Source organism: Cryptomeria japonica, chromosome 4, assembly GCF_030272615.1.
Source record: "Cryptomeria japonica chromosome 4, Sugi_1.0, whole genome shotgun sequence".
NCBI lineage: Eukaryota > Viridiplantae > Streptophyta > Pinopsida > Cupressales > Cupressaceae > Cryptomeria > Cryptomeria japonica.
Window position 1 is genome coordinate 14,184,735 of NC_081408.1, and position 17,643 is coordinate 14,202,377.

Below are 17,643 nucleotides of genomic sequence, written 5' to 3' on the forward strand. Positions count from 1 at the left end.
CAAATTCCAACAAATCAAACAAACATCTTGATCTTCATTGTCAAAAGTTGAAAGTGCTGATAGGATGATCATGCTATCTGGTTTCAGGACATGCGATACCCCGTCTAAGATAGGACATAGTCTGGTTTCAAGTATACCACACCCTGTATAAGACCCATGATAGTAGAGACAAGGACAAATGATTTTGAGGTTGATTGATATGATAATTTTGATCAATTTGAATGTCTAGTTTGATTGAAAAAGTTCATCTATTAACGCATGATTTCATTAAAGCACAGTGTATGATTGCGAGTGTCGTTGGAGGGATGCTCAGTGATCTGTCTTATGCACAAAGGGGATATTTTTATGTTTTGTTTTTCAAGTTTTTACAATTTTTTTTGTTTGTTTTTTCAAGACTTTATTTGACTTTTTGAGAGATTTTTTTAATTTTTTTTCAGGACATTTTTTTATTTTTTATTTTTTTGAATTATTTCAGGACATTTTTCAAATTTTTTTGAATTATTTCAGGACATTTTTCAATTTTTTTTTTTGAATTATTTCAGGACATTTTTCAATTTTTATTTTTTTTGAATTATTTCAAGACATTTTTAGATGCAAAAGTTCCAGTGATTGATCATGACAAGGGGAACGCACCCAATGCGCACCTAAAAGACATACATAGACCGAGACCAAAACACATGTACAAGAAACTGGGGTATGTAAGACAATGATGTTGACCAATAATAGGCCTGAAATAGAACATTGGGTCAAGACAAAGATAGACATGATAAACCGGCCAAGAGAAAGCATAGCTAGAGGTCATGACAGATGGCGGAGCAATGATCTCATTACTCAAGGCACCTGTTTGCTAGGTTTTCACCATGGTAGTTGCCCAAAGTGCCTATTTGTCAGGTTTTCACTAGAGGGCGAATCATTTTTCTTTACTTTTTTGTTCTTTTTCTCTTTCACTTTTTTTTTTTTTCACTTTTTTGCTTTTTTTTCACTTTTTTGTAGTTTTTGCTTTTTTCAATTTTTTTTTGTATTTTGACTTTTTCAATAGAAGATGGACACATTATAGGGGATGGAAGAAGGACTCAAGTGTCTTTTTGTTTGGATAGTAACCTTGAAAAAAAAATATACCATGACCTTTAAAAGTATGCTCAAAGACGTTAGTAGGATAAGGACATGGAAAAAGAGATGAAACTAAGGCAAGGATTTATGCAAAGGATGGGATCAAAGGGATTGAAGGATGGAAAATATGCATTGGATAATGGATAGGGTATTGGAAGAATTGGGCTTCAGTGGATGGAAATGAAGGCAAGATCAACATTGGCACACACCTTGACGGGTGGTGGACTGATGGAGGAAGAGTGGGTTTTGGATATGGAGATTTTGACAGAGGAAAGGCTATGGATTTTGGGACATAAGGGCCTAAAATGGATGAAGAAGGTGGTGGAGAAATAGAATTGGAAGGTTTGGATGGAGGAACAACAATTTTAGATGCCAATCTGGGTTGTTCTTTTTGTGCTTCAAGGAGCTTCTTGGGGATCCACATGGTCTTTGATTTTTCATGCTTTGGTGGTTCCTTGGAGTGCATTGCTTGCACAAGGGATTTAGGAACCCATATAGATTTTGACTTTGCTTTATTTTTCTCAGTGGGCCTTTGTGGCCTTTTGGATATTTCTTTTTCTTTATAGATCATATTGTTCTTTGTTTTGACATGTCGATTATATTGGACATGTTGATCCTTGAATACATGTGGATTGCTAGACTTATGAATTTTATACTTGGCATCCAAATTGCTTGGAGGAGGAAAGGAATGCATGGATGGATATGAATGAAATTGACTTCTTTTGGATGGATGAAATTTACTCAAGGATGTGTGCCTTTTCTCACCTTGCATAGAGGACGAAGGGATATAAGGACCTAAGATGGATGGAAGGTATGATGGGGAAGGGATATGTTTGGATTTTGATGGAGGGATACCAACGTCTTGAGAGTGAGTTGTGTAGACATGGCCATTAAGATCTTCTTTGACATGGAGGGGTTCTTTCTCATGAAGGTCTACTCCTTTTCCTTTATGAATATCTTGACTTGTAGGATACTCTTTTCTTTGGGAAGAAGACGTGAGTCCATTATGAGGTGGATATGATATGAGAGAAATAATGAGATCTTGAAGTGAAACTAACATGTTAGAATCATGAAGGGGATTAGGATCATGAGGGGGACTAGGATTGTGTAGTGGACATGGTTCAATGACAGACTCTTCAAGAGATGGAATGGGAGAAATAATGGGATCATCAAAAGAAATGCGATCTTGGAGTGTATATGGAGCATTAAGACAAGGAGATGGAGGAACAAGTGGATCTTGTGGAGGATTTAAAGGAATAATTTTATCTTGACAAGGAGGAAGATCATTGGAATCCTCTTTAAAGGTGCTTTGCTCTTGACATTTAATGGAATCATCAGAAAAGATGGAAGGGATATCTTGATCTTTCTTAGGAAGTGGAATGTCAATGGGATTTGAAAGGACATTGTGTTCATGAAATGGAAGGGGATCATTTGGGATTGGATGAATTGGGATATCTTGATCTTTCCCAGGGAATGGAGTGTCAATAGGACTTTGGATAGGATGGACAAGAATAGGGGAATCATCATGAGTGTCTGGGGAAATGGGATCTTGGTCAACAATTGGATGGGATGATAAGGTTTTAGGATCTTGATCTTGATTTTCTTTAGGACTCATTTCTTCATGCTCTAAATTATCCTCTTGACATGAGGTTGGACTTTGGATATGCATGGGGGATTCTAACAAGGGATCAATGGTTTGGCATGAAGGAAATGCACTTTGAACATTTGTGATGGATTCTAGCAAGGAATCAATGCTTAAACATGAGGAAGAGGGACTTCGAATGGGATCTTCTAAAATAGGTAATGGCAATAAAGTGCATGGTGGCATTGGGTCTTGTATTTCTGAAACATGACAAGGATGTGCATCATGAATTGGATTATCTTGGCAATCAATTATGGATAGCTCTTGGATAATTGCATCCTTGGGTGTATTGTTTGATGAGGACAATATAGAAGGTTCTTGTGAAACTTCTAAAGGTGTAGGGATAGATGCCACTGGAGAGTCAACTTGTTTGTGGGGGGATGAGGCATTGCTAGACATAATTGTATTATCTTGATCTTCTTCAAAGAACTCACTTGGTAGGTTCCTTAAGAGCGTTGCAATAAAGCCACCTTTCTTTCAAGGTTTTGACATAGTTGTATCTGGAATTTGAACTTGTTTTTGGTTTGATGTCATGTTTTGATATTGGACTTGGTTCAATTGTTCTGACATGTTTGAAACTTGGCTTGGTGTGTGCTGCAACCTTTGTTTTTGAATGTTTGGTTGTAGTTGTTGACATTGTATAGTTGGTTGGACATATTGTTGAAATTGGACCATTGGTTGTGTTGGTTTTATATGTTGGAAATGTTGAACAATTGGTTGAAAATATGATTGATAGTAAACACCTTCTTGTTCTTGTTGTGGAGGCACATAATGTTGAAATTGATGTTGTCTCCTTTCTTGAAATTGTTTCATCATCTCTATTTGTGAGAGGAGAGCTGGTATGTCTGATCGTTCAAGAAGAGATCTTACATCAATTGGCTCAATCTTTGGATTTCGACCTGGAAATTTTTGAAACATTTTGGACATTTGTGATCTATTCTTCTCAATGTTTTTCACTCTTTGTTCCAAAATCTCCTCTTCTTGAGCTAGTTTCGCCTCTAGTTTTTGTATTTGGAGACTTGTTTCATCATAAAAAGTTTGATCGATATTGCCTTGTTGTTGGGTTGGATATAATTGTGATTGCCTTGTATTAAAATTCGATTGCATTTTCGGTTGATACATCAAACTTTGTTGCATCATTGGTGCTTGGAACCTTGTTTCAATAGACATGTCACTATGCAAATGCAATATTTTTGGAATTTTTCAAGGATAATGTATGATATGCAACTAAATGCAAACTAAATGAATGAGAATGCAATCTATGGAAAGAATGCAACCTATATTTTTGGTTGTTTTTGAAGATTTTGACAAACTTTTGAAATGCAAATCTAAAAAGAGACCCTTATGAAATTGAAATGATGTCTAGACCTCAAAGGACAAAAGGACCAAGTGACAAAAGGACAAAATGACAATGTCTCCCCTATATGCTTGGATACTAAGCTAGGTTTGACCAAATGACAATAATGACATAAAGAGAAAAGGTTTGATAAGGTCTAGACCTCCTAACAATGACTTAGGGTTTATCAAAGATTTGGATTACTCAAGTATGACAAAACCTAGTTTTGACACTATATGCTAAGGGACAATTACTATGCAAGTGACCCTAATATGATATGATAATGATCTAAGCTTAATGAAGAAACCTAGGGTATGCAAATGCAAATGTATGACAATGGTATTACTCTAATGCAAGAGGACACATGCAAAATGGATGACCCTTATTGATATGCAAAGGAGTATGACCTAGGTGAAACCTAACCTTGATGGTTGACAATGACTTTGCAAAATGGACACCTAGGATGAACCTAGATCAAAGTGACCTGAATGTTGAGACAAGACTTTGAAAAATGCTTGACAACCATGTTTGAAGATGTTTTGAACTTTGTTGGATGAAATGTTCTTGTGTTTTAACCTTGTTTTGAATCAATTTGTCTTGAGATGCAATTCAAATTTTGACAAACAAAGAAGACAAGATATTTCAACTTAGACTCAAGATAGTCATGCTCATTCACACATTTCTTATGGTAGGCAAGGACATTAGGTACTTGAGAGGTAGACTCATTATGAGATTCAAGGAGAATACATAGATGCTTGACCCCACGGGCTCCCCTCCACGGCACTCACTTCTCAGGGCAGCCAAGCATCAGTCCCCATGGAAATTTTCTCATGGCGAACTTAGTATCTCTTCCAAGTATCTGAACTTGTCCTTCTCAAGCAACTAGAAGGATTTTTTGCCTCTAAATACAAAGTGTTTAGTAAGGATTTCTGTTAAGCGTTACTCCTTGATGTCACGCAAGCGTGATTGAGACATTAAGCCCATCAAGATACCAAACAAATGTAGTCGCACAAGCACAATTTAGACTGTGAGGCCCTACTTAGATGTTGATATGAGAAAGAGTCCAAGGGTCATCACTTCCCAAGTAACTGCAATTCCCACGTAACCCTTCCTTCAAAGCTTTCGCCCATCAGGTATTTGTTTATAGTGAGTTAGAATGCCAAGGTATTCTATCCATACTCACTTTGGGTCATTCCCTTCTCACGATTGTCACTTGCTTGCAAAAGCAAATGGTCGGGAAGGCAGGCCCTCTAAAGGTGACACACAATAAAAAACATGAGCATGGTATCGAAGATCTGGATTTCTGATCACCCTAAGAAGGATGAGAGCATACTCTCCTACTCCAATGTCAAACTCAACAATCAAAGCAAATATACGTTCATTCCATCCTATTTAGAAATCATACTAGGTGCCTAAACATTAATTTCAAACACAAAGTTTAGTTGTATTCCAAGGCAACCTGCAAAACCCAAGTTAGAAGTTTGATATGTTTAGTCTTTGACTATCGAACCTGCACAAAAATGTGTTAGTAGTTTCATTTGTTTGTCTTTGCCATTCGTATGCCAAGGTTCTGCACAGAGAATTAGTACCAACAAAACCAAAAAAGCAAAAACAGAATGCAAAAGAAAACAACTTGCAAGTGAAAAACATTGTCTTTTACCTCTATTTCTGGACTTTACACAGGCGTAGAAGTCTTGACACAGGTGCAGAAATCATGACACAGGCAAAGATTGTCTTTGACACAGCCGCATAATGCATAACACAGGCGCATAATGCTTGACACAGGTGCAGAAGTTCCCAGAAAGTCCTGCACTACCCTGTTTCTTGGGTTTTTGACCTGCAAATCAACTCAAAAGCACTCAAAAACATAGTTAAGGAGTTAGATGGTTAGTTTTCACGTCGGGTTCGCCAATTAATGTAGATAGGAATCTAGAAATCATCAAAGCATACCAAAATAGTAATCTAGTTCAATCATGAAAACTAAAATGCAATGATCTATCCTAAACACACTCAATAGAGACATGAAAATGAAACATTCAAAACTAAAAACTAAGCAAACCAGATGTAGATTCGAATGTCTCCTTCATGTGGCTCCATTGTCCTTCTTTCTTCTCCAAATAGCCTTTTGTTTGTGGATCTCACATTCAAGTGCACACACATGAGATGAAAGAAAATAAACAAGATCGTGGCGCAAGAGTACTCGAAGCGTGATTGATTCGACCAAGTGATTATTAGATCGATAATGTGATTATTAGATTAAGATTGAAGAAATTCATCCAATTTATAGATAAATTGGGGAAATGATCAAATTAGCATGATTCAATTCAAATGGAAATTGTAAATCAAAAATGTCAATTATGACAAATTATGACAAATTATGCACTTTCTATACAAAATTGATTGATTGATAATTTATGACAAATTATGACAAATTTCTATGTCAAAAATTGATTGATTGTCAATTATGACAAATTGAAATGTCATTCCCATGAAATTAGGAGAGAAATAGGAGGAAATTAAAATTAGGAATTAGAAAATTAAAAAATTAGAAAAAGAGGGAAAATTAGGTGAATTAATTAATAATTTGTCATTTATTAATTAATTCACAAAAGAGGAATAATTAGCCAATTAAATGAACATTTAATTGTGACTCGAAGACTTAGGATAAATAAATAATTTATTAATCCTAAAGGGAGAAATGACAAACAAGGTTAAATGATTAAATCATGAAACCCTAGAAGATGAATTAGCAATGCAAGGATGACAATTAGGTCTTGATGAAAGATAATTGACTCGATCATGATTCTGATGACAAATTGATCAATGTGATAAAATAATTTGATTGATAAATGCGCCAATTGACGAGGAACAATGACTAATTGATCCAAATTGACATAATTGAGGCAGACAATGATCGATGGCAAATTAATCACAAAATGACAAAATTGACAAGATGACAAAATAGACTACAAGACGACAAGATTGAAAATGACCATGATCGATGACAAATCGATCGCAAAATGACAAGATCGAACATGACAATGATCGATGACAAATCGATCGTTAAAACGACAAGATTGAAAATGATAAGGATTGATGACAAATTGATCGCCAGATGATAAGATTGATAAAAGGACAAAACCCTAATTAGGATTGACGATGTCCAAAATGATGACAAATGAGCACGCACATTGATGCGACAGGATAAGATTGATCAAAATCATGACTAAAGATTGTTGTCGACAAGACCAAATTTGAGAGCGAGATGAATGAAGAATGTAGAAGAATGACTCGATGCTCGCAAATGATAAAAACCAAGTGCCTGACATAGGAGAAATGTTAATGCAACGCAAAAACCCTAAAATTAAGGCAATGCACAAATGTTAAAGTATGATTCCGCAAGCGTTGACCATTTTTAGGTGTCTACACCCACAGATACTGAGACGGGGGGGTGAATCAGTATCTGACTGGTAATGAGATTTTCTTGAAATAGAACATGCAAAACATAAAGTAACAGTATACCGGTATGCAAGAATTAATGTAATTAACAAAATCAAAAGCATCCACATGAAAAGAACACCATAACACAAGATGTTTAACGAGGAAACCCGATGTGGGAAAAACCTCGGTGGGATTTGTGACCCACAATATTCACTTACTGGCCAATAAGAGAATACTACTTACAATAGGGGCTTGCACATGCAGGAAGGCCAACTGCCTAGAGCACACTGCTCAATAAGAAGTCACACTGACTTACAATGAGGATTATACAAATCCAATATTCTGTACTGCTTTACAAAAGCATCTTCAATGCCAGATTTAGTATTGGTTCTTGCTCTATTCTTTACATATACCCTTGACCTATAATTCACACATTAGGTCTACCTAATAAATTTCTTTATGCTACCTATCCATATCTTACAAATGTCTACAATGATCTCTTTTATATACAAGAGTCATTTTACAATTTGCCAAGTCGGCTTTCAATAATAAACAAAATATTACATATCAAAAATCTTGTCGGCCTCTGTGCTGGTGTACATCTTTTCTTTTGTGCCGGTGTAGAGTGATCTTGCTGATGTCGGTGCATTGTCTTGCTTGAATAATGCTTTGCCGGTATAATGTCTTGTCAGTGCCATAGGATTGTAAGGTTTCCTATGTAATGCTTTGCCAATATAATGTCTTGCCGGTGCCATAGGATTGCAAGGTTGCCTATGTAATGCTTTGCTGGTATAATGTTTTTCCAGTGCCATAGGATTGCAAGGATGCCTGTGTAATGCTTTGCTGGTGTAATGTCTTGCCGGTGCCATAGGATTGCAAGGTTGCCATCAATGACAAAACCTTCAATCACACACAATGTCTCATTGGAGTGTCCATATGCCAACAATCTCCCCCTTTGGCATTGATGGAAACACTCATGAGAAATTTCAAAAAGATATCCAAAAATGTGTAGACCAAAAATGTTACCAAAAATGTGAGAGCTCCCCCTGAGCATATGATCCCTGTGTTTTGAATTTTCTCATCCTACTACTCCCCCTTTGGCATCAATGATAAAGGTTAGTAGAGTTAGTAGTTATACCAGTCCATAACCTCAACCTTGTAGTTGGGTAGTTATTATCTGAAGAAGATCTCCCAAAATTAAGTTTATACCATCCATAAACTTCTTACTGTCTTTTATTGTTGTCTCAGTTCTTTTTACTGTACCGGTGAGATACTGCAAGTGCTCTGCTGGTGTTTTGCTTCCCTATGTTAATGCCTCTGAAATTTCCTTCCACAGAGATGCTAAATAGTCCAATCTTGGACTTAGTTTAGATCTCAAAAGTTTTGCCTTGTTTATTATTTTCTCTTTCTCTCTTTCCAATTTGAGCAATTCTTCCTCAAAATTTGCTATCTTCTCTTCAAAAACTGATAATGAATCAGGTGAGTTGACAAAATTGTCTGCAAGCTTATTTATATCATCCTGTGCCTTGCTTATTTTCTTGTCAATATCTACAGTCAAAAAGTTTGTTTTACATGTATCTTTATACAGGTTTTTGTACTCTTTTAACAAATTACACAGTTCCGGTAGAAGTGTGTCAAACTCTCTGTTATTCCTTCCTCAAAGAATTTCTATTTCTCCTTTTCTACAATTTCCTTTATAGATTCTACCTTTATTTGCTCAAAATTTCTAGAAATATATTTACATAGTGTATCCAACTATCCTAAAGAATCTTTATTGTCTATATTACAATTAGGAGCTATTGATTTCAAAAATGGGATTGAATCATCTATTGCTTTGTAAGCTTGTGAGCTATAATCAGTTATTTTCTTGATTGATTCAAGTAATACCTTAGTCACATTTGATGGTGACCCAACAAAATGAGTACCAGTGGAAGTGACCATGCTTGTATTGACCTCTGGCAGGTCAGTTTGTGTCTGCATTTCCTTAAGCACTGGTTTTCCTGCTTCATTTCTTACCAGTGGCATCTGTTCTAGAGCCTTTAGCTCTATCGGTTTCTCTGTTTGTGTTCCAAATTCCATCTTTTTCTCTGTATCTGCTGCCGGTTGCTCTGTATTTCCTGTTACCAGAGGCTCTTTGGCTATACCTGATTTATTTGTTGTATCCTTATCTACCACTATGTTGATCTTCTGAGTATCAACATTCACAATATATAGGACTTCAGGATTAGGATTATTATCCTTTGTATCCATACTCTCAGTTGCCGGTTGATCTTTAGTAGTAGTTGTTTTTACTGGTGGAGTATTTAAAGGAGGTGGGGGTAAGTTGTCTCTAACCTTGATATTTGGTGCTCCACCAACTTTACCTTTCCCCTTGTCTCTATCTTTCTGATAAACTTTAATAGGCTTGGGATTCCTATATTCTTCTTGTTTTTCTTTTTCAACCAAAAATATGCCCCAACCATTTTCTGTTTCCTCTGAAACCTCTGTAACTCTACCTGCCATCAGTGAAATTTGCTGGTGTGCAATGGAAAAAATTGTCTAGTTAGCCTAAGATATCATATCATCAATTTCTTTAGGGGAGTTTACAAGATACTGCAAGTAGTTTTTCTATTTTTATTTTCTTATCCAATTCAATTATTCCTTGCCTTCTGGCCTCAAGTCTTTTGTATAGGTCATCAGGAATTTCATTTAAGACTTGCATCAAAAAAAATTTAAACATGTCCATGTGTAATATTACACTCTCCTCAACTTGCCCTTTCTCATCATCTGTTAAAGTGTCATATATTTTCTCTATGTTCTTCAATTTACCTTCCTCTGTGATCTCATTTAACAGAATTTCTAAAGGTGCTAAGTCAGTTGTGGTCTTTTTCTTTTTCTTAGGGGTCAGCTTCTTTTTAGGTGTGACCTTTCTAACTGGAGATCTCACAGCTTGTTGCTTCTACCTTGTCCTTCTAGGTGAAGGAGTGGTTGCCTATGAGGGGTCTCTTTTCTTAACAAATCTTTTGAAAGTTGTTGGCATATCTCCTTCTGAGGAAGTACCTACCGGTGATAGGTGAGCTTCAGGTTGTTGGGCTGCCAAATCATCTTCAGTTATGCCAGTTTTCTTTAATATATCTTCCTTTATGGCTTTTGCTTGTCTGGATCCTTTTCTCACAAATGCCTCAACCTTTTTCACTCTTTTCTTTGACTGAATTTGGTTTTCTATGGTCTCAGCACTACCAAATACTTCTTCCTTGGGTTCCCTGGGTGCTTCCAGAAGTGCTTTGGCATAAGTTTCAATGATATGATCATCGGTCTCATAACCCATCTCTGTTATCCAAATTGTTCTCGGGATGACTGCTTCCATCTAGATCTCATCCTTTTTGATGACAAAACATATATCATCCTTGTATTTGTTGACAATTTCCTGTGATAGTCTGATTCTTTTGTTCATCCTGACCTTTAGTGCTTGAAAATACTCATTGATATTCTTTTCCTTGTTTTCACCCATGTTGTTGAATAAGTCTGATAATTGTTTTCCTACCGGTATGTCAAATCCAAAATCTTTGTTGCCTATATTAGGAACTTGTTTTGTTATGTGTAGCATCAGACATACTAATAGATTTCCAAACCTGAAAGTTCCTTTCTTATCCTTCTTGATTTTGCCTAAGTTATCAATCAACTCATCTTTTAACCATTCACATACATCAATTTTCACATTTTCTTTTACCATATCATGAGCACTCTTAATACATAAACTAGAAACTGAGTTAAGTCTATTTGCATGAGTTTCTTTGTACCCTAAAATCATGCTAACAAATCTAACATTTATATCGGTCACATCATTAACCCTTAGAGACCTTTTGTCTGATGTTGCACCAGTTAAGTTCATTACTAGGTCATTGGAGACCTTCTTAGTCTTGTCGAGTCTATTATCAGTGGAAGGTAACCCTGTTACTGCTCTCACAACTTCCTTTGTAATTTTGTGAACTGAATCAAGCCAAAAGAATGAACCATGTACCCTGCTTAAAACTATCCTAATCACTTCCTTGGGAAATTCAGGAATGCAGAGGATTTCAATGAATCCTAGGGTTTCAACAACTTTATATTCTGGTTTTACATTTCCGAAATTGTCACATATAACAGTCTTATACATGTTTTTAATTTCTTCATTACCTAATTCCTCTATGTTGCAATGGATATACATTCTAGGGTCTTTTGCATAAACAACACCTTTTGGAATTTGGGAAAAAGCACCTATATTGTCATCTTTCTTAGCTACCTCAGGAACTAGCTGAAACATGAGCCTAGGGCGTTTTATAACCTCGACTACTGTGGGGTTTGCTATGAATTCAGGTGTAGAGGAGGATGCCATGATGATAAATACCTTTTTCTGCCTTTGGATGGATTGATTGTTGAAATGCTTTGCCTCTTTGCTCGGAATGCCTTAGCTCGGAAATCTTCATGCTCTTTGAAAGTTTGAAATCACGGTGAAATGAAATGGAGCCAAAACCTTATTTTATAAAGTCTTTTTTGCTACCTAGCATATTAATTGCTTGTCGGTAATGTATTAGCTTAACTTTATTTGCCAGTAATGAGTGATTTTCAACTTCCTTTTTTTTTTTTTCTAACCGAGGGAATAATAGCACGTGTCATTAGATTGCCAAACCCTCAAGATAATTTTCTTCAATTAGATGAAGAACTTCTTGCCGGTGGAGCACTGCTCTGTCCTGCCGGTGGAGCATCATATTGTCCTGTTGGTGGAGCATTTGTTGGCTCTACCGGTGGAGGAGTATCCCCAATATTTAGATCAGATTTTCTAATCCATTGCTTTGAAAATTCTTTCTTAACCTCTTCAACCTTTTCTTTACCTTTCAAGCTAGTACTTTTGTTGTCTATTGGTGTACCTTTACTTCTACAAAATTTAGCAATATGACCAATCTTGTTACATGCATAACAAGTTACAATATTTTTTTGAATAGGTTTCCCATAACCTATGCCGGTTTGTGTTCTGTATTGATTTGATAAATGTCCAAATCTTCCACAAACATAACATCTTACATTCATTTTGTAGTTTTCAAAGTTATGACCAATTTTGTTGCATTTGGAGCATTGGCCGATGGGAGGATTGATATTCTGATAATTCCTAGATCTACATTCATTTGCCCTATGACCATATTTATTATAGTTAAAGCATTTTCCATTGAATTTGTAAGTATTAGGAGGTCTTACCGGTTTGCTGTGATCCTGAGTATTTGTTGTGATCCTAAGTATTTGCAGTACCAGAGCTTTCTCCAACTTCAAATCCAATTCCAGAAGTGTCACCTTTGGGTTTTTGACTCTTCAATAAGGTACCAAGTTCTTCTGAGCTTTTCTTGAATTTTTCTTTGTGTTGATTTGCAGTTTCCAATTCCCTTTCCAAGATTTCTTTTTGTCTCATTAGTTCATTTGAGTTATTCTGAGTATGCATCAGATCTGTCTTCAACATGTCATTTTCATAGCTAAGTATTGTGTTCTCATTTGTTGCATCACTTAGTCTTCTGGTCAATTCTTCTTCATTCTTCTTTCTGTCCTCAATCTCTTTGCAAAATCTCATAGTCATATCCTGCATTTCATTTTTTGTTTTCATGATCTCTTGTTTCAATTTGCTTATCATATCATTAAGTGATTCCTTTTCATCATTCTCATTTTGCAATTTTTCACATAGTTCTCTTCTCTTATTTCTTGTAACAGTAAGATTTTCTTGAAGTGCCTAAATAATGTCCTGAGCTGCTTTTAAATCATCTTCTAATTTGATATTTTTTAACTTCTCTACATCATAGTCAGTAAGAGCTCCTTCAAGTTGCTTCATCAGATTTTCCATCTTTACCAGTGTCAAGATCTTCCTCAAGCTGTTAGGCTTCTGAAAATAGAGGACCAGGCTTTGATACCAATTGTTAGGGTTCCCACATATACTGAGAGGGGGGGGTGAATCAGTATCTAACCGGTAATGAGATTTTCTTGAAACAGAACATGCAGAACATAAAGTTATAGTATATCGGTATGCAAGAATTAATGTAATTAACAGAATCAAAAGCATCCACATGAAAAGAACACCATAACATAAGATGTTTAACGAGGAAACCCAGTGTGGGAAAAACCTCGGTGGGATTTGTGACCCACAATATTCACTTACTGGCCAATAAGAGAATATTACTTACAATAGGGGCCTGCACATGCAGGAAGGCCAACTGCCTAGAGCACACTGCTCAATAAGAAGTCAAACTAACTTACAATGAGGATTATACAAATCCAATATTCTGTACTACTTTACAAAAGTATCTTCAATGCCAGATTCAGTATCGGTTCTTGCTTTGTTCTTTACATATACCCTTGACCTATAATTTGCACATTAGGTCTGCCTAATAAATTTCTTTATGCTGCCTATCCATATCTTACAAATGTCTACAATGATCTCTTTTATATACAAGAGTCATTTTACAATTTGCCAAGTCGTCTTTCAATAATAAAAAAAATATTACATATCAAAAATCCTGTCAGCCTCTGTGTCGGTATACATCTTTTCTTCTGTGCCGGTGTACATCTTTTCTTTTGTGCCAATGTAGAGTGATCTTGCTGATGCCGGTGCACTGTCTTTCTTGAATAATTCTTTGCTGGTATAATGTCTTGCCAGTGCCATAGGATTGCAAGGTTTCCTATGTAATGCTTTGCTGGTATAATGTCTTGCCAGTGCCATAGGGTTGCAAGGTTGTCTATGTAATGCTTTGCCGGTATAATGTCTTGCCGGTGCCATAGGATTGCAAGGTTGCTTGTGTAATGCTTTGTTGGTATAATGTCTTGCCAGTGCCATAGGATTGCAAGGTTGCCATCAATGACAAAACCTTCAATCACACACAATATCTCATTGGAGTGTCCATATGCCAACACTAACATCTTGGACTCATATGCAAAAATACTCCTAGATGCACCATTGGGTTCAAAAGAGGAAATATTTGGAAATGTTGAAACCATTGAGAGTGGTGTAGCTATGATGAAGGAGAGGAAGAAAAGAGACAAATTCATGAAAGATGCTTCTAAAATGGTAAAAGATATTACAGAAGGGTTGATGAATCTTAGTGGTATGGCTACTAGTGTGAAAGAAAGCCAATCAAAGTAGATACTGGTAGCTCACATTTCCCCTGTGGCTACTTCTTCTGCTTTTGATGATGACAGGGTAGCTAAATTCAAGAGAGTAGATAGAAAGAAAAGAAAACCCTCACTGACACCTGCTCCATCTCCCAAGAAGACTAGGACACAAAGAAAGAAACAATAGGTTGTAAGAGAGCCTAGTGGTCCGAAGAAGAAGGTAACTCCAAAGAAGAAATAAGAACCTAAGGCATCAGATACTCTTACACCAGAAGAGCTAGCAAATGAAATCACACAAGAAGGTAACCTTAGCAATGTGAACAAGCTTTATAATTCTTTCAAGGATTTGGATAAAGAAATCATAGAAGAAAGTATAATTTTATATCTTGATATCTACAAGAAAGTTTTTATTGAAGTTGTAGATGTTTTGCCAAATGACTTGTACTTGAGGTTAGAGGCTAAAAGATGTTTTTCCAAATGACTTGTAAGTGTAACAATATCCATTAAAAGTTCTAGTCTTATATCCTTGATATGTATTAGGTCTATAACTATTAGCAACATTAGATCTTCTTTCACAAACATTAGTAGTATGTCCTGGCTTATGACAATTGAAACATACAAGTTTATAAGGTTTCTTACCAATGGGTTTCTAAATTTTAGGAACAGATTTACCTTCTTCCATGTTGTCCTTTGTACCAAAAAACTCACCTTTCTCAAATATAGTATAACACAATCCAGTTGTGTCACCATTCATCCTTTGTGATTGAATCTGTTCATCAAGCATGGTAGAACTTTTGTTAAACTTGGCAAGTTTTTCATTAGCATCAACAAGTTCCTTTGTAAGATCTTCATTCCTTTTCATAAGAGTCTCTCTAAGAGACATTTCCATATCCAATTCTGCCTTCTTTTTTTTTTACCTCATGCCAATGAGCATATAGGGTATCGACTTCCTGATTTAGCTTGAAGATCTCATGTTCTTTCTCTTTGATCTTGTCTTATGTTGACCTCCTTGCTTCAAGTTCTTGACTCATTATGATGGTAAGGGCTTCTAGCTATGTCCTCAATATATCCTTCTCATCATTCAATTTCTCCACTTCATCAACCAATGCATCTATGTTTTCTTCATCAGAAGAGCTTCTCTCATAAACCTCCAACAATTGTTCAGTTAGCTATTTTCTCTTAGCAAGAGAAGTTTTATACTTGCCTCTCAATGTTTCTAGGGCTTCCTCAGTTTCTACATGTCTATTAGACATCTCTGTATAACTCATATCCCCCATGATAGCCTCAGGGATATTTCCCAAGTGATTAAGCCTTAAGAGAATCAGGCTCTAATACCAATTGATAAACTTATAAGGCACTGAAAGGGGGGGTGAATCAATGCAAGAAAAAACAATATGAATCTGATCACCAACTCAAACAACTTAAAACTTAACAAGCTTAAGAGGAATATCACCATATACGATAATGCCCAATAAAACAAATTCCACATTACACAAGAGATTTATACGTGGAAACCCAAAATGGAAAAACCACGGTGGGAGTTAGTACCCATAAGATTCACTATCTGCAGAATAGAAATCTTGATCGATTAAGGTCTTACAAATATGCCCTGTTAGGAGAAGACCCAGTTAGGAGTCACCCAATTAAGGGATTTAATATGATGAGCCATGTTAGCAGCTTTGACCTATTAGTATCAACCTCACAAGAGGATTTAAGACTCTGATAAAGAGCTACCCTATTAGGGGATTTATAAATTAAGGCATGTCAAGACCTACCTGGTTAGGGGATTTTACTACTACAAACTGTTAGGAAAACAACAATCAAATGATCTTCATGTAACACCTTTGTGTCTAATAAGATCTTCTTCGGATCCTAAAAACTTCAACAACACATCAATACAGAGCTTCACTAATCACCGCATGATCAAATTCATATCCTTCACTAATGATCTTACACTATTCATACACACACCGACTTGATACCTCATCACACTTTTTATAAACATCTCTTAGTCGGCTATAACCTTGGAACAATTTCCTAGGTTTAATGAATCTAGAAATTCTTACATTAAACACCTTACCTATGTCGGCCATTGACATAAGAAATAAAAAATAAGACAAAACCTATGCTGGATTACCGATCATAATGACTTTATCACTACCAGTTAAGTGTTCTTCCAGATAGCCTGCTATGTACATCAAATCTTGATCATTATGTTGAATTTGATAATGAATTCATGAATATAACACCAAATACCTATGTCCATCATTCTTGTAAAACCACATCATCCAACTCTTCATCAATCACCTATACCGGTTGTATGAATGCAACTCTATTCCTGTTTATTGGTTGAGGACCTATATACTGATTCACTGGTAAACTGTCTTTTCTATAGGTTATGCTTTACCAGTTGGCCTAATAGACTTAGATGACTATCAAAACATATTTTCCATCAATGACAACATAAAACAATTCATCAATCAACTCTTTACATCAATACATCATCATTAATCCAACACATACACCACTCTCTGATAATGCAGACACAAAATTGATACCCAAATTACATGAATATAACACCTATTTATACAAATCATCAACCTTAACTATAAGGTAGGCTCTTTTGGCTTGATGATGATTTTTGTATTGGATGACTTTATGTGTTGTCATTGATGGCACATATACACACACGCATATGTTTTGATTGTCTTAGTTAGGTCAAACCGGTATATGTAGACAACCGGTATATACAATTAAGAAAATTGATAACTCTAATATTAATTGACAGATCTGATACTAAATGTTTAGTACAGATGCCAAGCAAATAAGATGAGAGGGGGGGGTGAATCATACAAACTTAATCTTGCATAAAAACAACAGATTCAACCTCAGTAACCTTATCAAAAAAACTATAAAGCATGCAAACTCATAAATAGTTAAGATCACAAAACATATAACACCAGATTTAACGTGGAAACCCAAATAGAGAAAAACCACTATGGGATTTCGG